This window comes from Parasteatoda tepidariorum, chromosome X2 (genome assembly GCF_043381705.1).
Source record: "Parasteatoda tepidariorum isolate YZ-2023 chromosome X2, CAS_Ptep_4.0, whole genome shotgun sequence".
Taxonomy (NCBI): Eukaryota; Metazoa; Arthropoda; class Arachnida; order Araneae; family Theridiidae; genus Parasteatoda; species Parasteatoda tepidariorum.
The window spans coordinates 18,280,181-18,296,291 of record NC_092215.1 but is presented as its reverse complement, the minus strand read 5'-3'; the positions used below and the strand labels follow the sequence as shown (position 1 = coordinate 18,296,291).

General features: G+C 31.9%; 1 protein-coding gene across 1 annotated transcript in view; it reads right to left on the bottom strand.

The window, feature by feature from the left end:
* The window catches only part of LOC107450569 (small conductance calcium-activated potassium channel protein 1-like), a 640,664-nt gene extending 627,834 nt beyond the window's left edge, over positions 1–12,830 (bottom strand). Inside the window, exon 1 of the mRNA XM_071188289.1 lies at positions 12,653–12,830. The gene's annotated coding sequence lies outside the window, so the exon portion shown is untranslated. The remainder of the gene's footprint in view (positions 1–12,652) is intronic.
* Positions 12,831–16,111: the final 3,281 nt, after the last annotated feature.

Sequence of the window (16,111 nt, the reverse complement as noted above, 5' to 3'; positions counted from 1 at the left end):
CCCTATTCAGACTGATCCAAGTGGTCACCCATCCACACACTGACCTCAGCCGGTGTTGCTTGACTTCGGTGATCTGCTGGAAACCGTGTCTTAACGATCAGTCCACTGCGGGACGATGCGTTCAGGATACCAACTTTTTTACCTTTAATTTATCGAGAATTTTTCACAGAGTAGTAAAACTATTTTTCCCCGTTTTCCATCAAGTTGTCCAGTTTCTATTACTAATAAAATACGAAACGAAACATTTAAATTACATACTAAATTGCATTTTCTGCAAACAATAAAATCTTTGATAAAAAAAATGTATGTTAAAATACTTTTAACGATTATAGTTTATTAAAAGTATCGGGAAAAAGTTTTCGTGTTAAACTACCTGATAAATAATTATGTTTGACATGCGGAAAATCAGAAATACTTTTTCACCGAATTACAAGTTGATAAAAAAAATTGGATCTCTCATGACGTGAAAAAAATTTACTGGAATTATTTTCCACTGTAATTACTTTCACACTGTAAAAAATAGATATTTAAATTTTACTAAACTTACAGATTTTTTGTGGAAACAGCTTCCTGGTATATGCTCAGAACAAACGTTTTGTTAAAAAGCAAAGATACGTACTTCGTCATTCTTATTTCTTCAAATTAAGAATTACTCTCGTAGATTTAAGTTTTGAGACAGCGATGAGGTGCAGAGACGAGAAAACATTTTCGCCATGCGTTTGAAAATTCGTATTTCGTCCAAATGACATGATTTCGTAACGAAATGGTTCTCATATTTAACAAAATACAGCTCTAGGGTTGCTTAATCGTCAAAAGATTATTTCTTGGAATGTTGCTGTTTTCAAAACTTGGCGTTATTCTGATCTTGGAGCGAAATCGGTAATTATCAGAATGTCTGAATGTGCAATTCTAAAATAGTAGTGAACTTTACCTTTGATATTTTATGCAAGAATGCAAAATTAAAAAATAATTGCATTTGTGCATTGCTTTTTGTGGAAACCGATTCCTGGTATATCCTCAGAATAAACGTTTTGTTAAAAATCAAATATTCGTACTTCGTCATCCTTATTTTGTCAAATTAAGAATTACTTTCGTAGATTTAAGTTGTGAGACAGCGATGAGGTGCAGAGACGAGAAAACATTTTCGCCATTTTGAAAATTCGCATTTCGTCGCAAATGACGTGATTTCGTAACGAAATGGTTCTCATAATTAACAAAATACAGTTCAAGGGTTGCTTAATCGTCAAAAGATTATTTCTTGGAATGTTGCTGTTTTAAAAACTTGGCGTTATTCTGATCTTGGAGCGAAATCGGTAATTATCAGAATATCTTAATGTACAATTCTGAAATACAAGGCTCATCCAGAAAGTAAGTTTCCCTAATTTATAAAAAAAAAAGAACCCGCACTTTCAGGAACATATTTATTGGCAACAAGTACAGCAATGCTCCAGCTATTTTTCAACATAGCCACCACCAGAATTGAGACACTTGTCGCATCGTGGGATCAACTTTTGTATCCCTCTGTGGTAGAACTCTGCCGCCTGTGAATGGAACCAGCGTGTGACAGACGTCTACCGTTACTGGGAAACACTGCGGAAAATGTGACGTGCCATTCAAAACGAGAGTTGTTGAATGCTTACTGCAGGCGTTGCGCTCCTCCATGCAATGCTTGTCCACATACGGCACGACGCATAGTAGCTGTTTTGACAGAATTTGGCTGGGAGTTGTTTGATCATCCATCCTACAGGCCTGATATTGCTCCCAACGATTTTCATGTTTTCTTGCACCTCTAGAAATTCTTGTCCTCCGGTGAACGTTTTGGCAACGATGAAGAGCTGAAGACGTCTGTCACACGTGGGTTCCATTCACAGGCGGCAGAGTTCCATGACAGAGGGATAGAAAAGTTGATATCCCGATACGACTAATGTCTCAATTCTGGTGGTGGCTATGTTGAAAAATAGGTGAAACATTGCTGTACTTGCTGCCAATAAATATGTTCCTGCTGAAAGTGGGAGTTCTTCTTTGTAATTTAGGGAAACTTACTTTCTGGATGCGCCTCGTAGTAGTAAACTTCTCCTTTAATATTTTATACAAGAATGTAAAATTAGAAAGTAATTGCATTCACATTTAGAAATATTACATTTCTAAACACACTGAAAATTACGAGGAAAAAATAATACTGTAACTACTTAAGAGAATAAATAAGAAAAGCCTTACTTTATCTACAGATAAAATGAGAAGAGAACTCAAGATAATACGTAAAAATAGTGTACTGGTTATGGTTTCTTAGCGATATATTTCATGTACAAATCAGTATTTCAGTATTTCATGTATTACTCTTGTTAAAATAGTGTAAAGGTAATCAAGTTCGAATTAGTTTAGAGTTTCTCAATGAATTTTTTTAGAACATTAACTAAAAAGGCAACTCATATTAAGTCGAGGTGATGAATAAAAGATAATTTTAAAACAGTATTGGATAAAAGTGAAGTAATAAATTAGGGTAAGAATTTTTCTTTTATAACGTTGCGTTTTTTCATGAAGACTCCATGAATTAACATATAAAAGCAATAATATTGCATAAAAATAAGATTTATAGAAAATTGCAGCGAAAGGAAATTTTATGTTCAAATAGAAGCTATTTCTCCAAAAATTCCGAATTTAATACACTCACGCAATAAACTAAATATAAACATTAAAAAAATATAAAATTTGAGCAAGAAGCAACATTTCAGTACATTACTCTTAGAAAGACACGCAATTTAGTTCATTACAAATATTTTACGAAGCTAATAGTTTAGTCCTTTTCTGACAACCAAAAAATCATTTTTTAAACCTAAAAATTTATAACAATTCTACTTGAAAGAAGGTTGAATAAACATTTTAAAAAATTAATAATTTTCAAAAACATTAAAAATAATAATTAAATAAAAAAAACACGTATCTAAAATCAACCCACAATATTCAGAACGGGCAACACACATATTCTTAATAGACATATTCTTGATAAGTCAAGCTAGGAGAGTTTGCACACCATTAAACAAAATAATGAAATCAATTCGAATATTTTTATTCTAAACTATCTATGAACAATGTTGGCTTCCTTTGTTCTTTATGCATTTCCACTGTTATTTTATTGTTATGCTTTAACCCATTAACGTGTGGTAATTTTATTGTTATGCTTTAACCCATTAACGACTGGTCATTTTACTGTTATGCCTTAACTCATTAATGTCTGGTTATTTTACTGTTTTGTTTTAACCCATTAGCGTCTGGTTATTTTATTGTTATGCTTTCAACTCATTAACGCCTGGTTATTTTACTGTTATGCCATAACTCATTAATGTCTGGTTATTTTACTGTTTTGTTTTAAACCATTAACGTCTGGTTATTTTATTGTTATGCTTTAAACTCATTAACTGCTGGTTATTTTATTGTAATGCATTAACCCATTATCGTCTGGTTATTTTATTGTTATGCTTTAGCCAATTAACAACTGGTTATATGCCGTGAAGCAAAAAAGCTTCTATTAAAAAAGTAGTCATCGTTTAAACTAAATGAATATTTTCCTGTGTTAGCAACTACTTGTTTTTCGAAAGTAAAATAAAATATTTTCTGGATGTATAAATCGTTGTTTCAGATAAGAATTCTCGTAAATCGTGACGTGTATGTCACGAAATTTGCACAATATGGCTCCTATATAGTTGGAAAGGCTACTCACATGTATGAGAAGTTGCTAACAATGATAATTTAAATTGCGCTTAAATGAAATTTTGTGAGATTTTTTTAAACAAATACCATTGTATTAGAAAAGAATGCTTCTCTTAAACAGCAAAAGTGAAAACTCTCCCCTTTTTTTAAGAGAGATTACATGGCCTTTTGTATAAACATTACCACTTCTAAAGAGAAACGTCACCGTGCATATCGTTAGCCAAAGTTCATAGCTTATGCTAAATCGTTTCATTTTAAAGTATACTATGCTATAAGCTGTTCCAACAAAATTTTGGCAAGGAATCAAAGAAATTCAAGTACTGGCTTTAGAAAAACAAAATAAAATATTTATATTTTATACCTCATGCTTGGTTATTCAAATAGGCACTGTTGTACAGCTACCTTAAATGACTGCCAGAGTATTGCACTTTCCGCCAATCTTTACCACCAATACTTTTCTTTATCTTTATATCTTTTTACCAATATTTTTCTTTATCTTTATATCTTTTTACCAATACTTTTCTTTATCTTTATATCTTTCTACCAATACTTTTCCACCAATCTTTTCGGTGAACAATCTCATCTAGCTTTGACTTGCTTAAACATTCATTTGGAAAATTAATAATCCAAAAGCAACACACAAGTATCCCAGATTCGAACCTGTGTTAATAACAGTTACTTCACTCACAGAAATGAAACTCTCACTTTTGACAATTCAACAATCCTCGAGCTGTATTTCGTTATTTTAAGAATCATTTCGTCATAAAATCCTGTGATTTGGATCAAAACACTAACTCTCAAATATATGACGGAAATGTTTCCTCAATCCTCATCGTAGTGCATTGTGGGAAGTTGTTAACTAGAATGAAAACTGAGAGATCAAAAATAAAGTGACGATAAGTTCTGACCGGCCTTGAAATAGCTTCGTACCGGGACGATCCAGGGTTCGAATCCCGCTTCGGACATTGGTGTAATTTAGTTCACTGTTCTATCAGTCTTTCATGTGTAATTTGTGCGCTAAATGGTGTCCGTGGTTATTAGAAAAGATGTATACATTAAGTGCCACGCTTTTTTTTTCTGGAAAAGAAATAGAATGGTGAAATTCTTTTCAATTCTGACAGAATTCATTTCCTCGAAGGATTCATTTTTCGACTCTGAATTTTAGGAAACAAGGACCTCAAGGATCTGCATCTCACGATGAAGGGGTAAAGGGCCGTTCCGTTCATAGGCACCCCGACCCGCCGACAGGACTAAGATTTCCTTGACGAAATGTTTAGTCGGAACATAATCCTGGAAACGGTTTCGTCAGAAAAGAAGAAAATTTTGTGAAATTTGAGTATTTATTTTTTTACAACGCTTATACTGTGAATATCTGTATTGCTCTAAATTAGCTCCAAAGATACAAAAATTGTAGATATTTAGAATTTAGGGGCAAGTTGTAGCTAGAGGGTAACAACTTAAAAGAAATAATTATAATGAGTACTCTAGGTAACATTTTAAAACAGCGCTAGAAACCACGTCTATCACAAAAAATTAGAAAAAGCTCAAAATAGAAAAAACGAGGAGAATTTAGTGAGAAATGAAACAAATTAAAACAAGATTCTGGGTCACTTTAGAGTAATGAAACCCATTAAACATCCTCTGATGCGCCAGTGGTAAAATAATTGTCATTTTAAAAATGGATCTAGTGGAGATATTTATCTATTACCTGAATGTGTACAAATGCTTGTAACATATGTATAAACGTATACAAATATATGAACTCATATACACCGAGGAACCATTACGTTATGACCACCCTCCATCTATAACAATGGGCTCGCCCAGGAACAATGTTTTCATGGGGCACATTCGGACCCATAATCCTCATAGAACAATCCCTGACGTCTGTAAGCTACTTGAACATAGTTGCAGACCAGGTTCACCCATTCATGGCAAAATATTTTCCTGCGGGGAATGGTGTTCACCAACAGGATAATGCAACATGTCATAAGGGTCGAATCGTCGATCCCCAAATTCACCTAACCTTAATCCAATAGAGCATTTGTGGTCCTACTTGGAAAACCAAATTCATGCTGCCATGCTACCCCCTCGCAATGTGAGGGAATTGCAGGGGACCAGTTGGTGAGCGCTTGGTACCAGATACCTCAGACTACCTATCAGCACCTTGCAGAATTAATGACACGGCGGGTGCTTGCAGTTTTGAGGGCTAAAGGTGGTCCTACATGTTATTAGCAGGGTGGTCATAATGTAATGGCTCTTTGGTGTATATAACGTGTAGAAATGCTTGTAGCCTTCTTGTAAGTCATTCATACTATCCTTCTTCTTGGCTCAGTGAGTAGAGTTCTAAAGTGGTGAGCCAGATTTGAATCCAAGTGGTGGCTGGTCTAGTCTTTTAGTTCTCCTGACTCGCACCGACCACAGCACTGACAAACTTTTTCCTCCATATAACGCAACGATATGTTAGTTTTACCTAAATGTTTTTTTTAATCCCAAATGCGTGTTATAAGAATTCCTCTGTCTTCCGAGAAAGGTTTAAAATTACTAGTCTACAGAAATGGATGCTAATGGAATTGCAAAACCAATATTGCTTGTCTGTTAAATGGAAAAAATAAAATAAAATGAAATCCAAATGCTTGGACACAAGAATTGATTCTGTGTTGATATCAAATTTACAAGGATTCGGAAATAAATGCAATTTTCTCAAATCCATAACGGGGCTAATCCTATCAGATGACAGCAATAAATTTATCCATAAACGACATCGCAATTTAGCTACAGCAAACTTAAGTTTATTAATCTTCGAAAATAAGTACTTTAAACGTAGCAGGTTAACAATAAACAGAAAGTAAAATCCCAAAGAGAGTAAATAAAATAGAAAGAAATGAGTTAAATTGACTAAAAAACAGAACACTCTTTACTTGTTTATATCACAAATATTTCAAGACGTTGGGAAGAAATTCGATGGGAAATAAATGAGGAAAGGATTGTATGGAAAGTTAGAAAGGGAATGTTGAATATTTCCTAAAAAAATAATGTAAGCCCGTTATCAAATTAGGGTGTTGTTTAAATCAAGCTTTGTTAGAAAATTAAGATCGAACAGTGAGAAATCAAATAAGGCTTCTTGTAATCGAATTGCTTGAGAGTTAGATGTCGTTGTCAATAATGACTTCCGACGAATTCAATCAAAATTTAAAGTGCCTTTTCAAATTATTTAGTACCTAGTAATTCGAGAAAGGTTTTTCTTCATTTATTTTAAGTTATTTTTATTTATTTTTATTTTCTTAAATTAAATTTTTGACGGCTGGTTTGTTTTTATTTTGTTTTTAATTTGTGCAGTTTCATATTGCAAATTTCACTGAATTTTTGTTTTTGACGCAGCCATCACCAGAGATCAGCTTATATTGGACGTTTTGTCAAAATAAAGAGATTATTAACTTTAATGGCTTGATATTATAACTTCTATCAAAAGCATAACGTCTTATGGAGCATGTATATTAATATTAACTATTGAAATGCGGAATTTAATTTTAGAAGTGCGGTATTAAAATCAAGCTATGACGCATATATGTGTCAAATGCAGGGCAAATGATCCTTTGTTTTAATTTTACTAAAAGAAGCGGAAAAATTTCCTTTTTATTTTTTGCTAAATTAGAGGTTGAAAAGGTTAGCCTAGAAAAAACTTCTTGAGTAGGCCAAGGTCCGTCCTGGGCTGTCGTGCCATTGATGATGATAATTTAAGAATGAAAAATCTAAATATGCCGAATCTACATTTATGATTTCAAGTAGTGTATACATTTTTTCACGATGAGTTTAATTTATTATAGTGTTAAAATTATGTTAATACTCAACAAATTTTCACACGAAAAGTTTTTTTATGTCAGGAGCTGAATTTATTGTAGGCACTGAATTCGCCATAAAAAGTGTCGGAAAGCGTGGCTTGGTTGGCACCTTGTGACCAGTGTCACGGAGGCGAGCAACATTACCCACCCCAGACTTCCACAAATACTCGTCGAAAGGGTGGCCCACATTCACACAACGCACAGTTGTTGTTGTTGTTAATTTAAGTCGCACTAGAGCTGCACATTGGGCTATTGGCGACGGTCTGGGAAACATCCCGGAGGATGAACCGACGACATGCCATCACAATTTTGATCCTCTGCGGAGGGGATGGCACCCCCGCTTCGGTAGCCCAACGACCTGCACGCAAAGTCGAGCACTTTACGGTAGAACAGTTTAACGAGGACCAATACCACACACCCTCGGTCTCTACGCAGACTGATCCAAGTGGTCACCCACCCGCACACTGACCGTAGCCAGTGATGCTTGACTTCGGTGATCTGATGGGAACCGTGTCACATAACGCAGAGAGAAAACATTCCTGGGCGGGATTCGAACCCGCAACCATTGGCTTCGCGGTCAGGCACGCTAAGCACTTGGCCACCTGGCCGGCTGGAGCCTAGTTGTAGGTGTAAAACTGGAGAAGTCTTAAAATGTTACTAAAGATCTATACGAAATATTCATTTTTGCAACTCAGTTTTTTTAATGCTATAAATTTCAGCACTATAACCAAAATGTAATTTTACTTTTGAAGGGTTTTTATTCTTAAAAATATGATCTTATTAACTATTTCAGAATGTCTTTTGGGAAAAAAGAACTGAAAAATACTTCATAAATAATAAAAGAGTAAAATTTGCATTAATAAAAAATTCATTATAGTATTAACTTTTATTAATTTAGCTAAAGCTTTAGTTCTTTGAGAAATAAAAAAGTTCATTTACAAAGTTATGAAAAGCATAAAAGGATATTCAAATAACATTTTAACTGCTTAAAGTCAATGCGTTTTTCATTTATCTGAAAAATAAACGGAAAAGTTGCACATCGTGAGAAATAAAAAAGGTTGATTTAATTATTTTCTTACAAAATATAAATTGTGAAATACATTTAAAAAGCTTTTAAGTCTGAATCCGAAAACTTAAATTCAAGATCTTCTATCAACAGTTTCAATTCTTCCAATTCCAAAACTTAATTATAAAACAGGCGCAACGTAAAATTAATCAACGCCCTTTGGATGCTATTTCTTTCTTAAAAAATAAAAAAAATTAACATAAAGAGAGTTACGTTTTTATGATTTCGTTAGCTAGAAGATGCATTCATAACTAAAAAAAGTGTAAATTTCCATTCATATGAAGAATACTATTCAATAAAAAATAATGAAATAAGCATCAAAACCCTACTCTAATATAAGTTTTATTACTAAAATGCTGTTTTTGACAGTAATTAATTCCATTTTAATTCAAAGAAGCATTTCTAAATTTTAAACTTGCATTTATAAAGGTTTTTATATAGTATAAAAACAATATAGTTTGAGAAAAATAAAATTTTCTTTATAAAATGCATCGCTTAATTTATTTTAAATACGTCTTATGTTGTATGCATGTATATAATCATTGGTCTTTGTTTCAATAAAAACTATATTTCATTTACGTTTGAAAATTCATCATTGCAAGATTCTTTTAATTCAATTAATAATTTACTTAGTTATTATACATAGAGACCTACATTACAGCAAATTAATATACTATAAAAACTGTTCGTGTTTTTACTCCGCAGCTTGATATTTTTAATTTAACTAAAAGCTTCATGTGGAAGAAAAAGTAAGAGTTTAGAAAACAATGTTGTAAAATTTGACGTCTGCATACAGGCTTTAAACTTTTTGCGATTAAAAAAAACTTAAATTTTTATTTTCTTATTGAGAATAATTTTAGTATTTGTATATTTATTAGAAATTCCTTAAAATAAGTAATGAAGTCATAAAATGGCATAATACTTTTAAAAATAGATAGTTTTGGAAAAACAATTTTCGTATTATCTCAGTTTTTTCTTTATAAACCGTCTAAGAAATATATAGTACGAAAATTTTAAGTTTTAAAAAAATTTCAAGGGAGCATGCAAAGTGAAAAGGATTGAAGCCTGAAATAAAACTGTTTATAAAATTCTAATTTTACTAAATCTTATTTATACAATATTTTTCTGAACACATCGCCTTTATGTTATCACCGTCATTACTGCGCTTAATAGTATTTTTAAAATTTTGGCCAAAAAAATGAATAGACATTGAGAGCTTCAAATTAATATTTAAACAAATCACAAGTGAGGAAGGTGGTTGTGCAGATTGCTAAAACCTATTTGTATACCGGTTGAAGTTCGAAAGTGTATATAATTATCTTTCCTCTCTCCTCTGTTTCCTTGGGCAATCAAACAGATTTTGATGTTTTGTACACCGAAAATTTTTAATCCGTAGAGCAGCAGTTTCAAACTTTTAGGAACCTAAATAGACGCCTTACTTTTGGCGGAACCCCGTTGTTCATTAGCAATAATGAACTAATTAATTAAAGACAGCCGTGGTTTCTCAGGAGATATAACGTTCGCCTCTCAATAAGGTGACCCAGGTTCGAATCTCAGCGGCGGCTATTTGATACGAGCATTTTGAACGACCAACAGAGGCAACATTTACTGAATTCAAATATACACTTTAATGAAAATAGAACATTTTCATACAAAGTTTTCACGGTTTCACGCAGATTTTATTGCGTAGCTTCTTTTTACAATTCAAATTATTTATTATGTTTCTAACCAGTTTTTGGGTATCAACAAGATATTCCCATAACTTTGAACAAACAAACATTTAAATATTAGTTTAAAATATCATTTATGCCATAAAATAATAGCTTAAATAAATTATTTCTTGCAATTTCAAACTGCAAATCAAAATTATCTAAACTAAAATTTTTTAATCGGTTCTAACTTATATTGATGATTGTTTTTTATATCTTATGATGGTTATTCAACTTTTTCTTAAGTTGTAAAAATACAACATAGAAAATAAAGAAACAGAAAATTTAATTTCGAATTTTACAATAATACTGAGTAGCAATGGCATAATTTAAATTAGTACAAAAAAGCCTTGCTGTACAATTCTAACAACGCTATAGGAAGATAAATAAACAAATTTTAATAATAGATAAGTTAACAATTATTTTTATCAGCTTTAATAGTTTTACATTACACTCTGTGAAAGTTATATAAATTCACTACATATTCGATAAAATATTTTCATAAATTTAAAATTACCAATTTATTATTTTAAATGAGGGGTCTGTCCGATAAAATTATGCATTTAAAATTACAGAAACATTATTTCTTCTTAAATTGTCACTGAGAAAAAACGTATGAATAATACGATCTAAATATGTTAAAATTTACAATGTTTCTAGCTCTTTGAGAACACCAAAAGGCTCGATAATTCTTACCAAAGAGCTTTGGTGAAGATTTTGGTATAATTAATAACAAAATGCGATTTTATAATATGTGATAAAATTGGGTAACTGTATCATGATACCTTAGAGTATGACTTAAGAACCATTCATTTGATAAAGTTTATTTTTCAGTTTTGCATTTCTTTTGCTAAATGAACAGCGATAAAAATCATAGTTTTGAAAACTAGAATTTCCAGTTAACATGCGAATACCCAAATGAATATTTTAAATACATTATATTTTGGTTTTTATTACCAGCATTATGGTTCTTTTTTTTATCAGAAATGTGATTACCAACTTTTTACGCTTTTTGTCAAAATTTATTCCAGTGGTAGCTAAGCTAAGGTTTCAATACATTATTTTTTATTCGTTTAAATTTATTTTTCACATCACTACCCATAAATAATTTGAAAGTTCATATGCAACGCCACTGTGTTTTCGTGTTGAGACTTTTAGAATGTTGACAACATTATCTAGAATTTTGAACCCTTTTTGTTTTCTTAATGTCTACTAACCTATAAAATAGTTTGCGAAAAGCGTAGTAGTTACGGTAATTATCACTGTAAACGTTACGGTATATCACATTTATTCAGTTCATAATAGATCCGGTGAAAATGAATTTTACGTAAAGTACCCGCTCCCTGAATACCAGTACTTTTTTACAGTAATTTGATAAGGAATTTTTTAGAGCGAATGATTTGAACGGATTTTTACTGCATCGTATGTTTGATATCATAATAACAGAAATATAAAATTAATTCAAATTAAAGTTTTAAATTATTCAAAGATCAATCCGTACACGTAATATGGTTGAAAATACAGAAAAAAAAAATTTTCAAAAATGCGCTTTTTCTTTATTTCATGCAAAAATAATTTTAAAAGAAGTACTTTAGCTTAATTTATTAACTATACCAAGGTTTCCGCGGTCCTTGAAAAGTTTTAGTAGTGGTAGTAAACTTAGGTAAATACTTGAACATAGTCCTTATTTCAATATACTACTTTATTGTTAAGGGATTTAGAAGTTGGAATTTTCATGCTTGCACACTTTCTTTGGAAAACAATTTTTAGTGCTGGTTACACAGAAATAAAAATATCAAAATTTTTTTAATTTTTGTTACCTCTTTTTAAAATTTTCAAAGCCCGTTTCTTTCGTCAATCTTTTACGAATAAGATACTTCGCAAAGGAAAGCGCACACAAAGTTAGAAACAGAGCTAATAACAGAAAAGCAAATACCTTTCAAAAAAAGTCGTAACTAGATGATCAGTAATCAAAAAAATATTTTTACTTTTTTAATTAGTTTATAATGAAACTTTGTAACGAGATTTTAACGTTATTGCGCATTACACGCTGTTATAATTTTTAAGTAAAATCTAGTACATTTTTACTAATTTCCTTCCGTTTTATTCAAAGCATCTAAATAGCAGTGTTTTTTCCCCCAAATTGTTTAAAGCCATAACGAAACATTAAATTTTAAGCAGAATGCTCATTTCAAAAGCTTTTTTTCTCAGCTTTCTATGAAATATTTCCTCTGAAACACTATTTTAAACTCCGAAATCACGCAAATGAAGCAAACTAAATAAATATTTTCATATTTCAGTAAAAGAGGCAAGGAAAAAATACTTACGGTATAATGCCGTAAACAATTCTTTTTTAAAAAGCCAGATTATAGAAATCAACAACAAACAGCATCTTAAGCCATGTGCATACTTGGCTAACTCCCAAGTATCTTTAAGTATTCGGGGCTTTTGAAAAGGATCTAACTCTCTCTGTCTCTCTGAACACAGTTAAATCATCTAATGTTTTCGCGCGTGCTGAGGTTTTCCTAGATATGGGAGCTTGGCGCCAAAAAGTATCGCCAGTCCTAGAGTAACAGAAGAAACTTTCAAAGTTACGCCAAACTCCATTTTTCGGGAAAACAAGATCATTGGAAACACTTCGTAAATTAGTTTGTTATCGAAACGTTTCCAAAATGAAAGAAATAACTTTCCTGAGAGCTTATCAACAAAAAGTACTCTTCGAGTCACTTGAAATAATGAATGTAACATTTATTTGTAATGTATCATTAAATTTGTTTGTTTTGTTTTTGAAAAATTGCGTATTGTGAAATAAGTTTTTATTAAGTGCTTTTCGGTTTTTATTGAACAATACGTTTTTTCTCCTTTAACAGCATTCAAAATTTTAAATAGTAGTTAATACCAGAGACGCCAACTTGCTCCGGACAGAAAATAAATAGTTTAAAGTGGTAGTTTATCAATTGTGATTTTTCGTTTAATAAATTCAATTTAGTAGATTTTTATCCACCACTATTTCTAAATAATTCATTGGCTTATATAATTTGCCACTTTAAAGCACTTATGACTTGCTTTGCCTTTTAAAAAGTAAACAAAAATAGCCAACTATTTTCAAAATTTACTTTGAAGTTATTTACCGTTTTTTAAATTATTTTGGCGTGTCCGGAGCAGTTGGCATCTCTGGTTAACACGTTGAATGCCATGGTTTATCCTATTGATCACTTCTCATTCAGTTTATTTGAATACCTGCCAACTTTCACTCTTTGTGAGAATGAATTTTCCAAGTGGTAGTAGAACAATTACCCAAAAACAATCTTACTCAAAAATATATTTATATTTTGACTAGGTCAAAATTCGCTATCGTAAAGATTAGCATGCTTTTATATATTCGTTGTAATTATTTATATGTAGTGGTGGTCAAACTTATTTATAATTATAATTCAATAATTTTAATGGCATGGCATGAGTTTCGGTACCACTTTAAATACAAAATTAAAATTTTCCGGGAAAACTGGAAGAGTTAGCAGCTACGTATTTGCAATCATAAAACGAGAAGTTTTTATACTTGATTATTATAAGCAAAGAACCAATTCATGGTCAATGCTTTCCTGAAAGAAAAGATTTCCTGTAGACAAAACGTTAACCTTTCCAGCAAGAAAAAAAGGGTTTTAAAAGGGTTTTTCCGCAAAAAAAGCTGGTAGTAAAACTATTTAATTTTTAAGAATTCTTAAAATGTAAAATGAAAATCTTTTTTTTTAACTGCACCCTATATCCCAAATTAGTGCTACATTTGAATACTTTCGTATTTATTGATACTATTGATTCTATGATTTTGTTTCAACATTTTTTAATGCATATAGATGTCACTAAGTATAGGGCTCAAAGGATTTCCCATGACAAGACCATTGGTCATACGGTAAAATTTGTTGTCAAACGCGAAAGTATTTTGTTGTAAACAAACACGGGTGAGGTTAACATATTCATCGACCTCATATTGGGAAAAATGATATTCCGAAAGTCTAAGTTTTAGGCATTCCAAAGCCCCCTCAACAGGAACATTAGTGAACAGAGATTTAACATCAAATGAGGCCATCAAATAACCATTAGGTTTTCTAAAAGGAGTGCCAACTTTATGTACCTTAGGTAAAGTATAAAATCTAGCGCAATGAGAAATGGAGGGAGTCAAAACAGCCTCAAGTCTATTGGGAATTAACACAGAGGATTTAATAGTTGATTTTATAACATTTAATTCTTTAGTTCTCGGATCTTTGGGAATTTCTTTATAAGGACCATCAAGAATAAGTTGTTTAGATTTTTCCAAATAGTCTGTTTCGTTAAGAAGGACAATTTGACCACCTTTGTCAGCTTTAGTAACGATTAAGTTGGGATTGGACTTTAAATCTTTAACAATTACTTTAGAGGAAAGGCTAAGGTTGGAATTAGAAATTTTTGAGTTGAAGTCTACGGTGTTGGCAATAAGGTGTCTGATAGAATCTTTTTGAGCATCATTAATTTTACTGAATTTAAAAGATCTTTCGATAGGAGCGATAAGTTCAGGTAATGAAGGTCGAGTTGAAACAGCAAAGTTATTGTTAAGTTTTAAAGCATTAATTTGAACGTCAGTAAGAGTGGTACTTGAGAGATTAACAACAGAATTTTGATTAACAACAGGCAAACTAATGTCAGGTTTTTTATCATTCACTTTGATGAGTCTATTCAACTTGTTATTCAGGTTTAAATCCTTTGTGTTAATTCCCAATAGACTTGAGGCTGTTTTGACTCCCTCTATTTCTCATTGCGCTAGATTTTATACTTTACCTAAGGTACATAAAGTTGGCACTCCTTTTAGACCAATTGTCTCCAACATTGGTACCTCGTCTTACAAGCTCGCAAAATTGTTAGTTTCTGTCTTCTCCCCTCTCCTTGGTAATAATTCTTTCACCACCAAAAATTCACTTGAGTTTGTTAAAGATGTTAAAAATCTGAAACCTAATGGTTATTTGATGGCCTCATTTGATGTTAAATCTCTGTTCACTAATGTTCCTGTTGAGGGGGCTATGGAATGCCTAAAACTTAGACTTTCGGAATATCATTTTTCCCAACATGAGGTCGATGAATATGTTAACCTCACCCGTGTTTGTTTACAACAAAATACTTTCGCGTTTGACAACAAATTTTACCGTATGACCAATGGTCTTGCCATGGGAAATCCTTTGAGCCCTATACTTAGTGACATCTATATGCATTATTTTGAAAGTAAACTATTCAAAATCTTGACTTTCCCCTTTTATAAAAGATATGTTGACGACAGTTTTGCTTTGTTAGATGATAATAATTGTAATTTAGACCAAATTCTTAACGTTATGAACAGCATTGATCCTTGCATTCAATTCACCTTTGAATTAGAGACTAATCAAAAACTTCCTTTCTTAGATGTTCTTGTGACTCGGAATGATAATTCATTCCATACTACTGTTTTTCGTAAACCTTTTGCTGTTTCTCTTCCCCCTCATTACAAATCCTCCCACCCTCCCAACCAAAAACTTGCCGCTTTTCGGTCGTTTGTCTACCGTGCTGTTAATATTTGTTCCAATATTGATCTTCTTGATGCAGAATTAAATTACATTAAAGCCATTGCTCGTGACAGAGGTTATTCCCATAACATTATTGATAATATCTATAAAAACTTAACTAAACAGTCGCCCACCCATAAACCTTCCAAAGATTTTTCTAACAATTTGGTGATTTTACCCTATTTTTCTAAAATAAGTCGGCAAGTTGCTAATATCCTA